The 14111-nt window shown below is 39.6% G+C and overlaps 1 protein-coding gene across 2 annotated transcripts in view; it reads left to right on the forward strand.

Annotated features, from left to right (window-relative positions):
* The window catches only part of TSPAN4 (tetraspanin 4), a 1094228-nt gene that overhangs the window by 568185 nt on the left and 511932 nt on the right, over positions 1–14111 (forward strand). The window lies entirely within an intron of this gene.

The following is a 14111-nucleotide window of genomic DNA, read 5'->3' on the forward strand; positions in this document are numbered from 1 at the left end:
ATATGTGGGGACATTAATCATTTAATATACTGTACTATGCTGTGTCATCTCAAAATATCACGTTGGTGTGTTTTTGTGCTAGTTGACAATATGATACTGCTCTTCCAAGATTTTGTTATTAATTTGGTTGGATACTTTTTTTCTGGTTGCTAAGACAAATAACTTTCTTAAAGGTAAGTTGTACAAAGAGAAATACAAAAACAATACCACCAAAAGAAAGCTATATTTATGTGGAAAAAATTACATAAATTTCATATGGATACAGTGTTGAATGACCATGCAATTGTCAGTTAAAATAATGCAGTGCCATATCACCAAAAATGGCCTGGTCATGAAGGAGGGTAAATCTTCCAGAGGTCAAGTGGTTAAGGTATCCCCAAGCATGTTAAATAAATGATTTGTAGACTTTAAATGTTGCCCTTTAAGCCATAAAAATTGCAACCCTCTGGTGAAAGGTCTTCTTTTTTTTTTCTGGCATTGGTACATGTCCCCCAATGCAGTACATGTCCCCCAATCTCACAGTGCCCCTGTTGAACAAAAGCATGCTTATTTATCTTGAAAATGGACAGAAAAAAATGCAAGTTTCACCTCCTTTAAGTTTAAGTGGGGTTTGATGCTAAATTTGGGGTTTCTGGACTTCCTGTAGGGTTCTCCATGAGCATGCCCGCAGATGTCTATGTACACAAGGCATTTCCCTGTTCTGCCTATCAACATGACAGAGATCTACTGCTCCCTGTCATCGGGAGCAGTGATCGCTGTTATGTTGTAGTGAGACCATCCCCCCTACAGTTATAATCACTCCCTAGGACACACTTAACCCCTTGATTGCCCTCTAGTGTTTAACTCATTCCCTGATGGTGTCATTTACACAGGAATCAGTGCATTTTTATAGCACTGATCGCTGTATAAATGACAATGGTCCCAAACTAATGTCAAAAGAGTCACGATAAAAATTACAGATCGCCGCCATTACTGATAAAAAATAATAATAATAAAAATGCCATAGATCTATCCCCTATTTTGTAGACGCTATAACTTTTGCGCAAAACAATCGATATATGCTTATTGCAATTTTTACCAGAAATATGTCGAAGAATACATATCGACCTAAACTGAGAGAGAATTTTTTATATATATTTGGGGGATATTTATTATAGCAAAAAGTTAAAAATGTTGCTTTTTTTTCTCATAATTTTCGTTTTTATTATGTTTATAGTGCAAAAAATAAAATCCACAGAGGTGATCAAATACCACCAAAAGAAAGCTGTATTTGTGGGTAAAAAACAACGTAAATTTTGTTTGGGTGCCATGTCACACGACCGCGCAATTGTCAGTTAAAGCAACGCAGTGCCGTATCGCAAAAAATGTTCTGGTCAGGAAGGGGATACATCCTTCCAGGGCTGAAGTGGTAAGCAATAGCCTGTTTTGGCTGCAGGTGCTGGAACGTGTGCAATTTACAAGCATTCCCGCACCTGCAATAGTGTGAACCTAGCCTTAGGCCTCGTACACACGGGCAAGAATCTTCTCAGGAAAAAAACTTTGTTTTTCCTGACGAGATTCTTGGCAAGAATCTCTTGCCGCCTGGGTGCACACACACTCATTTCTTGAAAGTCAAGAATGTGGTGACGTCATCGCATACGATGAGCATGCTCTCATCACATTCAGTGCCATCACCGCCATCTTGCTTCACCCTACCTATGCCGTGGAAGCTACCGTGCATGCGTCAAAGTAATTTCGAGCATGCGTGGGTATCCACGGCGACAGGTAAGTATACACACTCTCTGGTTTTTCGTCGAGAAACGGGCCGACAAGAATATCGACGAGAAAATAGAGAGCAGGATCTCTATTTTTCTCGTCGAGATTCTGGCCAGATTTCCAGACGAGAAACCTGAAAGCCTCGTACACACGCTTGGTTTACTCGGCGTGTGTACGAGGCTTCAGATCCCTTTCACACTGAGGTGCTTTTCAGGCGTTTTAGCGCTAAAAATATAGCGCCTGTATAGCTCCTCTCATGCCTCCCCAGTGTGAAAGCCCAAGTGCTTTCACACTGGGGCGGTGTGCTTGTGGGGACGGGAAAAAGGTCCTGCAAGCAGAATCTCTGGGGCAGTTTGAGAACAGTGTATACACCGCTCCCAAAACGCCCTGCCCATTGAATTGAGCGAAGAGCCTGATTTTAACCCTTTCTTTGGCCGCTAGTGGAGGTTAAAAGCTCAGCTAAAATGGCAGTAACGTGCTGCTAAAACTAACAGCTCTTTACCGCTAATGGACCACCACCCCAGTATGAAAGTACCCTAATATCTGCTGGTTATACTTAATATGATAACAAGAGTGAACAAAGCTTACTATGAAACATTATACCCACATACTTTCTGTGAAAACCAAAACTTGTTACTTCGGTAGTTTAACCAAAATAGGATATCTCAGTCACAGTGAGTTTTCTATCATTCACTGAGGAACACAGGATTCAATTGGGTCATACAGCTGCCTACACATGGACTTGGACACTGACAAACAAAACAAAAAGTCATCAGACGTGTATATGCCCTTCTCCCCTCCAGCATTGCTCAGTTTTGCTAGAGAAATGGATGTCACGACTGAAAAAATATAAATCACTTTTCTCTAGCTATTTTTAGATTTTGTTTTAATTAATTTTTTTATATTCAGTCAGGATTTTTTTTCTGCTTGAGCTAGCCCTTTGTTGCAGCCAACTGAATTGGTGTATCCTCAACATTAGCTTGTGGAGGACATGCCATACCAGGACCCCACTGGACTGAACAACTGCAGGGCCAGCCTGAAAGGTGACCCTCAGGCACTGGGCTCTACATTGTGGCACTTTCCAGACCTGAGTGATATTGAGTATTTTCTGGATCCAGACCCATGGCAGAGTTTCTGGTGTGACCAAGTCCCTGAAGACTCGCTTTGTGAGTAGGCATGTAGGCTAAGCACAAGAGCTATCTAATTCTTCCTCAGATCCTAGACACAGGTGGAAAAATTCCGCTGTAATGGATCCTTCCAACTCACGTTCCACTAACATCTTCGTTGCTATTTGAAGTGCACCCATTTGAGTCTCCAGTACACTCGGCCATGTAATTCATTCATAGTCCTCAGTGAATAGGAAACTACAAGTCCCAATAGCCTTTGCAGCTGTTGGCTTTTAGTTTTAATGAACTACCATGGTTCTGCTGAGCGCGCTCTGGTAGTTAATTCTCTCTTCCTGTCAGTGTGTATCTGCCTGTGCATATTAGTTACGAGCAGACCGATACACTGACAAGTCTGCAGAAGTCTGTAATACTTTCCAGGTTCCAAGTAAAAAAATAAATAAATGCACGTTTTATTTTACCTGCAAAAGGATGTGCATTTATTTCATTTTTTAAAAGGTGACATTATCCTTTAACCTGATCAGACTTCTCACACATTGCTTCAGATCACTGACATCACGACTCCACCCGCGGAGCTCCAGACAACAGATCCACCCACATAATCTGCATTTTTTTAATTCTTATAACAGACAGAGGGGAGACATTTGGCAGGTAAGGATACATGCAGTGATTTGGATTTGCCATGATTCACTGCTATAATCTGTGGAAATAAGCAAAGACAAACGAACACACACACACACACACACACACACACACAGAGATGCAGGGGGTAAAATGTGAGCAGAATGCTGATGGCAATCTTCTCATTCTTAGCTTTATTCTCCTTATATCGTCACAGAATACACACCCATCAATCCCTCCCAATAACCCTTTACTCCACCCAGTTACCCTCCCATTCTGTTAATCCACATGGCAAAGTCTTTGTTTCATCATAAATGATAGGGGTCTCTCGATCAGAACTGCAAGGATGTAGTGAGGTGGGCTGGAAAGGGGCATGTCCAGGGCAGGAGGAAGGATATTCGTTGGGAAATAGTTCCAGCAAATTGCCCATTTAGAAATCCATACACAGGAAACCAGCACGTTGCCTTTTAAGGGAAAAACAGTCCAGGCTACAAATTCCTTTTCCATCTCCAAAAGGCAGGATGTAGCAAAGTCACAATTTCCTCTTGAAATGATCAGGAATGCAGGGAAGAGTGAATTACAATGGGGGATGGGGAAGCTTCATTTGAAAAGTCCTCTGCTTCTTAATTTGGAAAACAGTTCTGCTTTTCACAAAACATCAAATCCCTTTAAAACAATCTCTGATAGAACTTATCAAGGAAAATAAGCAATATACTAAAGAAATATTACCGAAATACACTTTAATATTTCTAATCATAACATAAAATTTTCATTTTAGTTTCACGTCTATCACAGCCCCCCCTTGAAATGAATATTTTATCAGTTCATTCTCTTTGTTATTTCTTAACAGACAAGGACGGTAATGGAGGACATGGTCAATATAACAAAACATTATCATAACCAATACAAACAAAATTGCTATACCTATTTGAGTACAAATGTGTTATCACCCAAAATATTGTCCGCAGGTGACATTCTAAATGCCCCCCTTGTTCACCTAATATCCTGTATAAGGCCATAATTTTATACAAAGTCATTTGTGTAGTGGCCTCTAGGTGTTCAGTAATATACTGGAATGCATCCTTGTTTATAGTTAACAAACCTCTATTGACCATAGCAACCATAATTGATCCAATCTACATTTACATTACTAAGTTAAATTTCATAAAAGCATCCGTTCCCACCAAATTACTATATTTCCCTTCATTAGCATTTTAATTTTATATTGGGCTCTGTCCTAAATATTTTATTTCCTAAAGAAACTTTATTACATTACACTAGTTTTCAGGACTGATCATGCAGCATGAATATTCTTGTCGCATGTCTGTTTAAACAAACATAGCAGCCTTTGGTTCAGTCTTAAAGATTCACTGTATCTCATAGGGATCCTTCTACAAAACACAACTTCCCTCTCTGACTGAACACCTTCGTCACTCCAAAACCTGGAAGATGACCCTTTAATCCATAAATATGGCTGTATCATACCGCATAATCTATCCATGTATTTTATTTTTAAACTATTTTAACTGACTTTTCTTAAGCTATGCAGATTAACACCATATTTCATTCTCTTTAAAATGACACCCTCAAAGTAAGGTATTCTTCAAACCAAATGGTGCAAAAACCCACAGTTTAGTAACATATGAGAGAAAGAAAGAATGAGAGAGAAAGAAAGAAAGAAAGAGAGAGAGAGAGAGAAAGAAATAAAGGAAAAGAAAGAGAGAAAAAGAATATTTTATTAATAAGGGCTTTCTTTCAGATCTTCTAATGATTGTGTACAAATTACCTTTTATTATAAAAGAAAGATTTACCCTATAATATGCTTTATAGTCTACTTAACATAAACTCTGATATTTATTTATTTTTCCCTTCAAACTTGCAAAGAGACATTTAAATCACAGCAGCTGAGGTGTCTGGTTTCAACGCTAGCACTCACTCCAGATAGAAGGGTAATTCACCACAGCCTGTAACCTGATCTGCTGTTAATGACCTCTAAGGGAAAACATCTGTCCCCCCCCATGCTTGAAGCAGATTGTACAAGTTTTAGACCATATACAATCCAATCGAATTGCATCGTTTTTCTCATTTTTAACTCTTTTTCAAAAATTTTAAAACATATTTGGTTTGTACATCTGCCAAAAATCATGTACACCACATTATAACATGACATTCCTTAACTTCCAATAGCGACAAAAGATCGCTTAGAGGACAAATCTCATGAAATCCACTGACCAGTCCCTGCGCATGAACCGACCATTGTTTTCTACTGATAAAGTCACTCATAATTACTCACAATCTATATTTTATCAGAAATGTCATTTTATAATAACTTTTAACACTTGTTTATTTTTTAATTTTATTTTTACAATTTTTATAATAATATTTTTTTATAAAGTTTTTTAGATTGAACATAACTTTCATATTTTAATATTTTTCCTGGAGAACCTTATAATAAACCAAACCCAAGTTTAGAATCTGTTGTAAACATTGCTCAAACCTCAACTTATTAATTCTTACAACCAGATCTGTAGGATTTCAGTTAAACATAAAATACCATGTTGTTTACCATTTACTGAATTGTATACAATTCTTCACACAATCTCAATCAACAATTTTCCCATTAAACCTTTGTTCTAATCCCATGCATGTTTTGACATGTCATAATACATTTTCAGTTGTTGGAGTAAACATATTCATAAACATTTACAGGCAGAATTAAACTTAATTATCTCATTAAAGAACTTCTTTACACTCTGACATTAATTAACTAATTACCCCATGTAACAAGGACCCCCCTTTGAGATATTCCAACCCACAAACCCCAGTGGTCACAATCCCATGTATTTGAAAAAAAAAAAAATATATAATTTCATTCAGATTTGGGCGGCACAATCCATAATATCACTCATCTTCCAGAGAATATTTTCGAAGGAACCTCTTAATCATCACCCAGGGGATATTGGTAATTATCGGTACCTACATCAGAAATGTGAGAAAAACTCGTACACGAATATTAGTTACCTATTTTCAAAAGCGGTCACATAATCATAGCTCATAACAATCTAATCTAGAGACTGTCTCAAACAAGATTTCAGAAAGGGATAATGTATTGAATGCTCCCCCCTTGGGGCCACTTACCCACTTAACCCTGAGGATGGCATGGCACAGCATGTGGAATAAAACCATTTAAATGTGCTATGTAAAATGTTCTACTGTTCCAATGTGATACCCAGAATCTCCTCATCCCTCATTTGTGACTTGTGAACACAGCTTCTGTAGTCATGAACGCCAGGATTTACACACTCTCTCTACCGCTTTTGGGCACCCCATGAGGTCAAGGCATTGAGGTCGGGGCACACAGGACAGCATATGAGCGGATTCTACCTTCAGGTAGGTCTGCCACTCCCATCTACATCATTCTCCTCCCTTACGTGTCTGTCCAGCGAAGTGGCATTGTAGTTACCCCCCCCTGGACAGACTAAGGAGGGCATGAAGAAGAAGGCCCGTGGGCCGGAGGGCACAGAATCCAGTATGGGCAGCGGGCAGCGGGCAGGAGGCGACACCATATGCGTTCAGAACGAGGCAAAGCCTTCAGCAGGGAAGAGCTTCCGGGCAGGCCCATGCTTCCTCCAGCGGGGCATACAGTTGGGCAGAACGTAAGGGGAAGGAAGGGGCACGGCCTCAAGCAGTCGGGCGGGGCCCATGCTTCCAGCAGGCATCGTGGGCAGAACATGAGGGAAACGAAAAGACAATAACAGGCCCTGGGTATCACATTATAAATTTCAAAACTGGCAAAAAGCCCTCTATGTATCAAGTCAAAATACAGTGCATGGCATCGTCAGTGTAAGTGTAAGTGGGCAACCCAGATGGGACAGGTCCCCACAGAACACGCATTCAATCTATCCTATTAAAAGGATAAAAAAAAAAACGGGACGAAATAATTCACCTAAATTAATTCTCTGTAGAAGATTTTAACTGTAAAATAAAGACTTAACAATTGCTTATTATGTGCATCAAATGTCTGTTCCATATTTTTTAAACCTCAGGAGAAATATCCCATGATTTCTAGTTAAATCGAATTATCTGATAAATCAGCGTACAATGTAACAGGCATATTCAGACCAATTTTAATTGTACAGAAACAGTTGCAATATCCCAAGTCAACCTTTTGTTAAAAAAAAAAACTCTGTGTTACAAAAAAACTGTCTCCTAGGCTGTCGTCCCTGGGGGGGAAGAGGGGGGCTATCCTCCAACTTGCAAATGTGGCAGAGCTCAGGGCAGGCAGGATGCAGGGGTCTGGACCTCCCACATTCCTCACACACCCAGTTCTATCCCCCCACCAGGGAGGGGGCAGGAGTATATATTATATCAGGGAGGCATCCCAGAAATATAAAAAAAAACAGCAAAAATAATAATAAGAAGAATTCATTCACCACTTGCCAACAAGGAATTGGGAAAAGGGATCAATGAATTTCAATGGGAAGAAGAAAAAAAGGGTTGAAGAAAGGAGAAAGAAATAAGAAAGAAAGAGTTCGATTCCAGCACAGAGTTGAGAACCCAAACGAAAAGTGCATGCAAAGAAAGACACCATAAGTTATATGTTACAGACACAATGTACCATTAGACGCAATCAAATCACTTCTAGCACAGTCAGTACAATCAGCATGCTACATAGAGGGAGGGGAAGATAGGGGGCTGTGTAGTAGGCAGCAAAGAAAGGGTTGGACGGGAGGATCTAAGAAGAAAATGGTGGAGAGGGGAGGAGCTATGAAAAAAGCGGCAAGTATTTGGAGAAGAAAGGGAGGAGCTAAGAAAAAGATGGCAGAGGGGGGAGGAGCTATGAAAAAAGCGGCAAGTATTTGGAGAAGAAAGGGAAGAGCTAAGAAAAAGATGGCAGAGGGGGGAGGAGCTATGAAAAAAAAGAGCGGCAAGGATTTGGAGAAGAAAGGGAGGAGCTAAGAAAAAGATGGCAGAGGGGGGAGGAGCTATGAAAAAAAAGAGCGGCAAGGATTTGGAGAAGAAAGGGAGGAGCTAAGAAGAAGATGGCGGAGGGGGGGGAAATCAGGAATCAAGGAAAAAGTAAAGACAAAGCAAGGAGAGAAGAAAATAAAAAAAAAAATTCAACCTTCAGCCAGATATTAAAAACAGAAATCAATGTCAACAGCAGTTGATATATATATGACAAGAAATCCAGATATATCTATTCAGTCAAACACAGTTATCCAGCATAATAAAAACACATATATACTGAGAAAGACAAAAGGATCATCCCAGCAAAAAAAATTAACTAGGAAAGGCACAGAAATGAAAAAGTTTCCTGTTCAGACTGCAAAGAGTTAAGTATGCTATCTATTGCAAGGCTCAAAGTGAAATGGAATCCAGCTGTGACAAAAGGCACAAGGTTTCAGGACACAAATTAGCACAGTTAGCAGAGCAAGAAGCCAGACACAAAATTTAGCAGCCTTTGTCCAGATAAAGGGTTAAGTAAGCTAGCTATTGCAAGCCAGCTGTAACAAAAGGCAGAAGTGTAAGGGAAAAAGCAATTTAAGACACACAAATGTACACAAATAGCCAGCTAGCAGAAGCCACACAAAAACGACCTCCTCCAGCTCAGCCCCCACCTTTCCTAGCACAGGGAAGTTCAGTAAACAAAAAAAACCCCCGCGTTATTCAAAGCAAGGACAAAATGTGGAAAAGCTGACTCAATATCTCACCACAGACATACTCAAATAAACCCCAGAATCCCAGTTCCCCAATTAATCTAAACAAGGAGGTTGGAATATTTTTTCACAAGCATAAAATAAAACAAACCCATATCTTCGCAGCCAACTTCCTTAGAGCTGTCCCAGGCTCAAAACCCAGCCAGCATGCACTCCCCGTGCACACAACCTTTATCACATCGGCTTAATCCGAGACGATGCACGACCAGTACCTTAACTTAGTAAGCCGATTTCACACACCCCTTACAGAACCACAAACAGACAGCAAACAACCCACAAGCTCACCCTTCTACTCACAGGCAGCAAACAACCCACAAGCTCACACCCTTACAGCATACAAACAGGCAAGAACCAAAAAAAATTAATAGCAGTGAATCAGCACAAACCGGGGTTCGCTTCTGGACCAGAATTATACCGTCTGTTTCAAAGGCTCGGAATTTGTAGACAAACTAGATGGGAATAGAGGCCGTCCAGCCTGTAACACGATGTAAGGGAGCCAAAAAAAACTCGCACTTACCGTGTTTAGGGGTTCATGACGCCCCTTTCAATGGTAGACGGTCCCTCAATTCTCAGCCAGTTTCTTGTGCGTCCACAAAGTCTGTCCTTGAAGTCCAAAAGAAGCACGTTGAGCGTCAATTGATTTGGATTTGCCATGATTCACTGCTATAATCTGTGGAAATAAGCAAAGACAAACGAACACACACACACACACACACACACACACACACACACAGAGAGATGCAGGGGGTAAAATGTGAGCAGAATGCTGATGGCAATCTTCTCATTCTTAGCTTTATTCTCCTTATGTCGTCACAGAATACACACCCATCAATCCCTCCCAATAACCCTTTACTCCACCCAGTTACCCTCCCATTCTGTTAATCCACATGGCAAAGTCTTTGTTTCATCATAAATGATAGGGGTCTCTCGATCAGAACTGCAAGGATGTAGTGAGGTGGGCTGGAAAGGGGCATGTCCAGGGCAGGAGGAAGGATATTCGTTGGGAAATAGTTCCAGCAAATTGCCCATTTAGAAATCCATACACAGGAAACCAGCACGTTGCCTTTTAAGGGAAAAACAGTCCAGGCTACAAATTCCTTTTCCATCTCCAAAAGGCAGGATGTAGCAAAGTCACAATTTCCTCTTGAAATGATCAGGAATGCAGGGAAGAGTGAATTACAATGGGGGATGGGGAAGCTTCATTTGAAAAGTCCTCTGCTTCTTAATTTGGAAAACAGTTCTGCTTTTCACAAAACATCAAATCCCTTTAAAACAATCTCTGATAGAACTTATCAAGGAAAATAAGCAATATACTAAAGAAATATTACCGAAATACACTTTAATATTTCTAATCATAACATAAAATTTTCATTTTAGTTTCACGTCTATCACAGCAGGATGCATCTATACCCTTATAGATCAGCACTATGGCAGTAGTTTAGAAAGCATGAGAGTGGGTTTACATCCATCTTAAACCTTTCAGCCTCAGCTTCAGTGCAAAAAATATATACCTACATAAATCCAGTACTGTTCTGTGTACTGTGTATTGTTATCCCAAGTAGTCTTATTAGCCCTGCCCTGGTCATCCCTGTAAACTACAAAACACTTCCCACCTACAATATGTTATGGAGATGAGAAGAGGGATAATGTTCTGCAGTCCTAACACACTTCCTATTCTAGGGTGATAATGCTACTTGACCAAAAGATACAATATGTAAGTGAGCGTTGTCACTCTAGGTCAGTAAGTGTGTTACAAGCAAGACAAAGGAAAATGTATGAGAAAAGAAAGCTAATGCAGCCACCTTATCTAAGCATTGCAAAAAGCTGGAATATATTGCATTTTGTTTTTAAATTTGGATACACTTTAACCCCTTTCCTGGCTGGCCTATTGTAATATGATGGCTGGGTGGGAACCCCGTTGCCAGGTACACACACACATTGTGTGTTGTTGATCCATTTTTGGATTAAACTTTGTATTATGGATTTAGCTTAAACGGATAGGTAGTAGTAGAACCTTTGCCTGTGGGTGTATGTACTATAAAAAACGTTTTGCCTTCTTCCAGGCAAGTCTGCACTCTGGTCATATGTACCTAAACCTAAATATAAATGCTATAACTGTTATTTATTTCTCAAAATCCCATTCACTGATTAAGAATGCATTAGGTCTAGGGTTGGATAGGGACAGGAGAAGCGATAAATGCATTTTCTAGTACATTTCTCTATATAATCCTGAATTATTTATTGGAGTTTGCATATGAATTAATTTCACACTGGCAAGGGTTTTGAAAATTATTTCCTTACAAAAACTTCACTGTGTAGATGTATAGTTACAGAGCTGTAAAAATATTGTCAGGTGAGTGATGGGGAAAGCACTGGCTCACTAATTCTACATATGAAACTGCATAATAATGTGATTTCAGCCACAGAGGAAAAGTATTATTTTTTAAAACACAGCTAGTAACTTAACCCTCCCAACAATTTTGTATGTTCTTAAGCACTAGACAAATGCATTTTTTACCCAGTCTATGCTGGCTTGTTTTTAGAGGCAAAATGCAACTTTGCATAGTATGTCATTATCTAGAAGTGTGCATATTTATCCGCCAAACGAATGCTTACTTGCACAACACACTTTGTTTTAGAGAACTATGCCTGAAAGATTGCTCTGAGTCCTATTTCTGGTCGAAAAACACTTGCTGTACTTCCCTCTAAATAAGTAGACAGCCCATCAAAACTACTATTTAATGAATCCAGGGAAGTCAGCTTTGAAGAGAGAACCACCATAATTATGGATTCTGTTTTTTTACTTTATTACCACATTTTTTATTACGCTGAAAAAGAATTGTAACAATATTACAATGATACGTAACAGAAAAAATTATTTATGACATACTACCAATAGAAAAATTAACATCAGGATACATAAGGGGTAAACCAATTAGTGATACAGAGTATCGATAGATTAGGACATAAGGATAATCATACAAATATTAAACAAATATATACCAGTCCGCAAACACTAAATCCAAGCATTATACTTCAGTGTAACAGGAACAAGGATGATAATGATAGGGAAACAATAGTGCCCCTACAAAAATCATGGAGCCACCCCTGGAGGCCGACAGCTGCTCCCAAACAGTGGGGAGAAGGGACTGCTAGAAAATCATGTAGTGTACAATGCACCCAAAGGTAAAAATCAACAGAGTTCTTAAGTCAGGAGTCACTCACAGGTCCTGGGTTATGCCAACCAGCAGTCCTAAATCTTGTATTTAGAGGGACAACCTCTATGTACATAAATCCATTTCTTGTAGGGGAGGGTAACGTTAACATCCCTCAGCCATGCCTGGGAGATAGAGGGCAGTGCCAGTTCTGCACTATTAATTTCCTTGCTATAAATAATGTTTTGTGTAGAAATATAGTGAGGAATTTATCAGTGTCAGGATCTGGGACAAGACCAAGTAGACATTGTCTAGGATCCAGAAATAACGGAGAACCCATGTCATCATGTAAGAATCCTATCACCTAGATTCAAAATGTTTTTTTATAATTGGGATACACACAGGTGGTCACTGCCCCCACCTATAACTGGTCTTAGCTGCAAGGAGCACTGGAAGAAGAAAGTATATCAAACAAAACCAAAGAAATTTCCAAGCTCAACTTACCAATCAGTCTGCGACCAAATTGACCCATCTAACAATAGAAAGGGGTTTAGTCTGCACACATTTTAAATACATGCATAAGCTACATGCCCCGTAAAAGCACCCAATTTTCTGTAGTCCTAACTCTAACTTCTGTGGGTCTCCACAATGGAAGCACATGCAATTATAATAGATATGCAAAGGGCAGGTGACCCTGGAAGGAGCCCACTCCTCCTTAAAGGCACAGGGGCACACTGAACACCCAGCACATAGCACTATTGCAGAAAAGGTGTCAGTGTGTTGCCTGACCAATATATTCAAGATACAAACAAGTGGTCACTGCCCCACCTATAACTGTTCTTTGCAGCAAGGAGCACTTGAATGATGATGTATGTCAAACAAAGCCAAATACATTTCCATGCTCAACCTACCAACCAGTCTGCGACCAACCAAATTGACCTGTCTAACAATATGTCTAACAATATGCAATAAAAAACAAGGGTTTAGTCTGCATACATTTGCAAATACATGCGTAATCTACAGGCCCCCATCAGGGCACCCCAAGTTTGTATATTTGCATACGCCCAGATCAAATAATAAAAGGTACTTTGTGTAGTAGAACATAGCGGGCACAATGGATTATGAGAAGGGCAATATGTAGTTATGCGAACAGAGGCGAGGTAGGCTCTATGCAAGATATATAATTGCGTTAACCGGTCAGAAATTTACAAAGAGACTAGTTTATAACTATACAGAATTTCCTCTCAATATGTGTGTTCCATGACACCTAAATCTGCTTCCCATCTAGTTTTAACACTGTATGCTTTAGTGGCAATGGGAATAAATAGGATATTGTATAGGGAGGATGTCGACTATCTCCAAAATTGCATCCACTAGTCGTACCTGGGAGAGTGTTGGGTATGATTCTGGTAACTGGGCCTGCATTATATTATTACCATATTTTATTTGTATTTTCTCTCTCTTCCTCTTCTACCCACCAAATAATCAGAGGAATTAGCAAGTAAAAATAGGCAGTTTTCAAGCATTTAGAAAACTGCTATTTTCTGTTTTCTAAGCATGTCCTCAGCTTTTAAGATGCCAGTTAGGCATACTCTGATCACTTACTAACCATGTAACTAGAAAATGCTATGAGCCTTTAGTATTCTAGGCATTTACTATAGTGAGTACCTAACCTGTTTAGTTTTCATATGAGCAAATACTACATGTGCTTACAATATCACACGTGGCATACCTGG

The sequence above is a fragment of the Rana temporaria genome, chromosome 11 (assembly GCF_905171775.1).
Source record: "Rana temporaria chromosome 11, aRanTem1.1, whole genome shotgun sequence".
In the NCBI taxonomy this organism is placed as follows: Eukaryota; Metazoa; Chordata; class Amphibia; order Anura; family Ranidae; genus Rana; species Rana temporaria.